This window comes from Littorina saxatilis, unplaced genomic scaffold, assembly GCF_037325665.1.
Source record: "Littorina saxatilis isolate snail1 unplaced genomic scaffold, US_GU_Lsax_2.0 scaffold_835, whole genome shotgun sequence".
Classification (NCBI taxonomy): Eukaryota; Metazoa; Mollusca; class Gastropoda; order Littorinimorpha; family Littorinidae; genus Littorina; species Littorina saxatilis.
In genome coordinates, this window is record NW_027128573.1 from 32,501 (window position 1) to 38,128 (window position 5,628).

The window sequence follows — 5,628 nt, forward strand, 5'->3', positions numbered from 1 at the left end:
GATCAAAGAAGGAGAGTTAACGTGAATCTTTGTGATTACATTCCACACAGTGTAAGTGAGTGTGTGTGTGTGTGTGTGTGTGTGTGTGTGTGTATGTGTGTGTGTGTGTGTGTCACGTGTGTGTGTATGTGTGCGTGTGTGTGTGTGCAAGAGAAAAAGAGAGGGTGACATTTTGTCGCAGTTAAAGTGTCTTTTGTCTCAGCGAAGGCATTAGCTTCCTTTCTTTCTTTATTTGGTGTTTAACGTCGTTTTCAACCACGAAGGTTATATCGCGACGAAGGCATTAGCTGATGGAACTTGAACCACATTAATTCTAACAGAGTTTCTTGGCTTTATGGAATACAACGAAGCCTCTGACCTCCCATAAATACTGCCTCTTTTTCAAAAAAATAAATAAATAAACGCTCTTTCTTGAATAAACCATCACAATGAAAATGTATCGATTGAACATTGGATTTCCCAATGTGAGCGTTGTGACGGCAGAGGCTGACTGAAACTCATTGCCGAGACAACTAAAGAGTGCATGTTTTTGTGTGCGTTCAGTCGATAGAAACAAATAAAAGGAATTCTAACACAAGAATGGATCAATACATAACTATTGCTGTATGTATTTTTAAGCGAAGGGGGTTAAGTCACTAGCAGGTCTGCACATAAGGTGACCTGGGAGATCGGAAAAATCTCCACTCTTAACCCACCAGGCGGCAGCGACCGGGATTCGAACTCACGACCTCCCGATCAGGAGGCCGACGTCTTACGACCACGCCACTGCGCCCGTCGTTTCTAATTATTTGAAAAAAATAACTGTGCAGAGAAAAACACAGGCTGTTAAAGGAAAAGTCCAAGGTTTAGGGTCACTTTTGATATGTTGACCCTCTTAATTCATCAACCACAAATGCGTGTGTAAAAATGAACACAGAAATCCAAAAAGTATACTTTGACTCGTTTTTGGTTGTTCTGAATCGTTCCATCGCGCGCGCAGTCTTGGCTCATGACCTTGTGCACATACGTGTGCTACGTCACGAGCCTTGAACAACAAACATGGCCGGCTCAAGCAGTGAGGAAGACAAGTGGAATACGGACCGGTTTTCAGCCAGCCTGAGGTTTTAGCGTGCCCGTTTGAGCCTCTTCGTCGTCAAAATGCTGGCGAGGCCACAAGGAACTGCTTGAAACAGAGCCAGCATAAGCGGCAATACGAAATGGTATGTGATTCTCTTTGTTGTGATGTTGACACACTACTAGTCCGTATAGTCGCTACCTCTTGCATGATAGATCGAAGTCAGGTGTGTTTTTCACAGATCAGTTGATGTGCTTCCACAGATCTGTAAGCATGTAAAGATAATTGATTTATGCTATTATTTCAGGCATCTGGTGTTGTTTATTTTCCTATCTTTAATCAAGGATTTCGTCCTTGAACTGCCCAGTTTAGAATAAATGTTTCCTCAGTGATGTTCACACGCGACTAAGCTATCCTTATTTTCTCTTGGAATTCTGAGTAATTCTTCAGTCACACAACGAAACATGTAGACAGCAAGTTAACATTGCGCAAAGCCTGTTTCTTGCGGACAAAACTGCAATTATCCTGGTATTTTTATTTGCGACAGTAAGACACTACATGACATCGACACCACTAAACAGTGAAACTTTTTGAAATGGCGGTGGGCTGCTTTCATGTGCTAATACTAATAGTGATCCTGACATTTTTCTTGCGAAACGGTCAAAGGGAAGTAATAAATGAATTTCGTTTGTTAAACGAGCACACGTGATTTCCGATCTCAAACTAGATCTGAAATCATAAGATTTTCTGAGCAGTGGCGAAACGCTGATGGCGTGATATCGCAAGCCGTTTTGGAAGCAAATAAGCACTGTCAGACATATTATGCTGAAACACGATTACAGCAGTTCAAACTTTTTGATCATTGATTTTTAGGAGTACGCAATATCGGACAGTCACACTACAAAAAGACAATGCGTTAGTGCATAGATCGGTATTCTCAAACGTCACGAACAGACAGTACGTTGCTACTATATTATTTTACTGTATTAACAAAACCTCACAGTCCCATTAAAAATGTGTGGTGTGTGCCGAAAAACAACCATATGAGATTCAGTCAGTGGGACCCTGAATCTACCTGGGGTTAAATCGGGTTATTGACTCTCAGAATATACATTACATGTACTACTGTTCGTGTTGTTTTTGTGATCCAGTGCAATTTCTGTGTATACCTTAGAATCTCAAGGTAATTTTTGAACGGGGCATACAGATTATACATGTTGCCATGATCACAGAGTGATACGTGTATTTTGCTTATCAGGTGTCAGTGCAGAAACTCCAAGAGGGAACGAAATTCAAATATCTAGAAAACCTGGATGAGGAGATAGACAGCCTGACAGCACATCTTCCTATGTTTGCTCGGACATCTACTACCTTCAAACTGCATACTATGCGTACACACAGGAATATGGACGACTCAACACTGATCAAAATGGGTAAGTAACACAACACAAACAGATGATTTCCATTATGATAGATTTATTTATCTGAAAGTAAAATTGACAACAGAGTGTACAATTTGTTTTCAAATACGAAAATATCACATTGGGTTAAAAAAAAAACCACACCATCATATATCATTCTTTATTCTTTATTTCTAAACACATACATATCAGCATAGTTTATTCATGTAAACATCCTCATTTCGGTTCCCAGTCTATCTGAAATCAAGGTAATATATGCCAACAAAAATAGCGATCACACAGTGCTTCAGCATGAATTTGAAAACCTGCTCTACGTCACATAGACACAGCATGTCTTATGATTCTATCCACCCTCTCCAAACAAACACGTACACGTTTTCTCTTGTACGAATGTCTTAAAAGCTCAAACTAAGCTGCTGTTTTATTCTGTCTTGCTTTGCAGGAAATACAGGCACGTCGCTTACCCATAACAGGCAGCTGGTGCGCTAGCGAGTGGGGTTTCTCGGCAGAAGCATCAGAGTACCATTACCAACCTGTGCAGTCAAAACAATCAGAAATACTTTCCCAAACGGATGAAGAGTGGGCCCGGGGTTCAAACTCCCTGAGCTACAGAAGGCTGAAATATACTTTTACAAATCGTGTGACTGTGTTGAACAGATTCCTGCATGGTTTGAAGATGATACTGGGTTGTCACGTGGTCCGGTACATGGTTCACATTCTGCAACATTTTGTTCCAGACTTTTTCCACTGTTGGTCTACTCCTGCATCAGGTAGATCTAGTCAGTCCATGAGCCGGTCAGCATAGCCTGTGTCCAGTATTGTCCGTTTGCCTGTTGCCTGAAACATGGTTGTTTGGAAGTAACTAACGATCTCTGCACACATTTTAACATGTGAATAATAACAGAAAAAGTTTTTCAAAAGTATACATAGTTTAATTTGCATTTACTTCAAGGCCAGACTTTCTTCTCGTTCATTATTTCTTCATAAAGATTCTGGAAATTAACAAAATGTTTCCCCTATCAAGGCCTCCTAACTTTTTTTTTTAAATGCAGGTCGGTTTGTTGTCATCTGTGCATTACTACCTCTTGCCCCCCGTGCGGTCATTGCCACCAGGTATCTTAACAATCAAACCGTCTATACAGGCTTAAAGGCACGTCCTTTTTCAAAACAGGATTGCTCACTACACAGATCTGCGAAGACTTTTACATAGAAAAAATATCTCTTGACTTGAACATATACCAGGAATAAACATCCTGACTGGTTTTTGGAGCTGGATTTTTTTAGGGAATGTTTTACACGTGTGGCGTTAAAGAAATTAATTCATAAAATTCTACATTCGCAAAGAGAGTACCCATACAGAGTGTTCAGTTCTGGTATTTTTCAAAACGGAAGGATGGCCATATCCCATGTAAAAGCCTGGTAAGATTTGAGATTTTGAACCCAATCGTTAACACGGGAAGGGCTGTCCATTTAAGAGGACGCGTCCATGCCTGGATGAGAAATACACTGATAACACAGAAAAGGCACGAGTTTAACCTGCATAATTCACAAAACTGGTTCAGAGGCCCGGTAAAGGGAACACATGTTAGTTATTTTAAGAGAACATCACGAAGACCTAATTATTAAATTAAAGCCTTTCTGCACGAATGTACATCTTCTATGAATTATATTCTAAAACGCCACATGTGTAATTCATTCCACACACAAAATCCAGCTCCAAGAAGCAGTGAGGCTGTTGATTATTGGTATGTGTTCAAGTCGACAGATGATTTTTCCTGTGTAAACTGAGCCTTGGCAGATCTGATATAGTGAGCAAAGACCTGCATTTTTTTAAACGTGTTCAGAGGCCTTGAAATGGTTAAACATTTTGTTTATTTAAAGTAGTCTTTATGAAGAAAAAATTAACAATAAGGAAGGCAAATGGGTTGAAATGCAAATTAGATTCCTTTTGACGAACTTTTTATGTTCTTCTTCACGTGTTACATTATGCGTACGTAGATCACAAGATATTTTCGAAAAAAATTCATAGATAAGCCAATCTGCAAACGGACAAAAATTCACAATATTTATGAAGCCAATAAATTTGACTCAAGAACAAAGCTTATGTGTTTGAGGTGATGTGCATGGGTATGAATGTTGAATGAGTCCGTCAAAGATACCCTCCATGTCGCCTTACAGTGGAACCTACCATTAAAATTATACCACCTTAAATTACCTTGCTCTTTCAAATGTACTGCTTAAAGTTAAACTTCTTGAACATGCAACTCTTGCTGTCTACCATAAAGACCATCAGGTCAACAACATACTCGTGAATGTTTCGTGATGGTCTATAATTAAAAATTTCAGAAAATACCCTTTTTTATATTTTTTATTCGGAAGCATACTAACTTTATTTGAAACTACTTCGACAGATATAGTTTTGCATGTTGACGGGAGGTGAGTTACGAAAGAAATTCAATCCATATGTCGCTCAGCACAGAAAGCATAAACAATTAACATGAGTAGAAATGAACTTGTACTTGTTTTCATAATGTATTATTTGGATGGTATCTGTCAAAGACACTTTCTCGTTTTTTGCAAAGCTAGAATAAGGCACTCATTTTCAAAACAAAACAAAAATCTTACGATGGATGGCACGTTGGTTTTCTCCTGTGGTGATTCTGGACGGTAGGAACAGGACTGGTCAACAGTTGCGTTGTGATCACGGAGAACCGGGAAATCTGGAATGGTCACGGTGTCAGTGTCTAGTGACCTGTTCTGACCAGTGGCCGTGAGTGATGATGAAAGGTCTGGAAGTAAAAGAAGAGAGAAAATGAGTGTGAGTATAAATCAATTCGAAAGTATGCTTCTGATCTATACAGTACACTGAACATTTAGACACCCTCTGGAAGTCGTCTGGATGTGTATCCATGTTGTAGCATTTAGACTGGTTTTGCGTCTCTCAGTCAATGCAGAAAGATTAATTCCCTGCACAATTCGTAATTTTCTTGTCTCTAGCATGCAGGTGTCTGTTTACCTTACCGGTTGCACATCCACCAAAAGTTTAGATCTGGTAAAAATATCATTAAACCATGATTCCAGCAAACGCTGCCAATTTCATGAATTGATATCAGGGGATAGTTTGTGACTGAATGGAATAGATAACGTGACACA

At 39.5% G+C, this 5,628-nt stretch overlaps 1 long non-coding RNA gene across 1 annotated transcript; it reads left to right on the plus strand.

Annotated features, from left to right (window-relative positions):
- The first annotated feature begins 832 nt into the window (after nucleotides 1-832).
- Nucleotides 833-4,574, plus strand: LOC138956934 (uncharacterized). Its single transcript, XR_011452873.1, has 3 exons — nucleotides 833-1,199; nucleotides 2,313-2,487; nucleotides 2,918-4,574. It is a non-coding gene; the product is annotated as an uncharacterized lncRNA (long non-coding RNA).
- The last annotated feature ends 1,054 nt before the right edge of the window (nucleotides 4,575-5,628 follow it).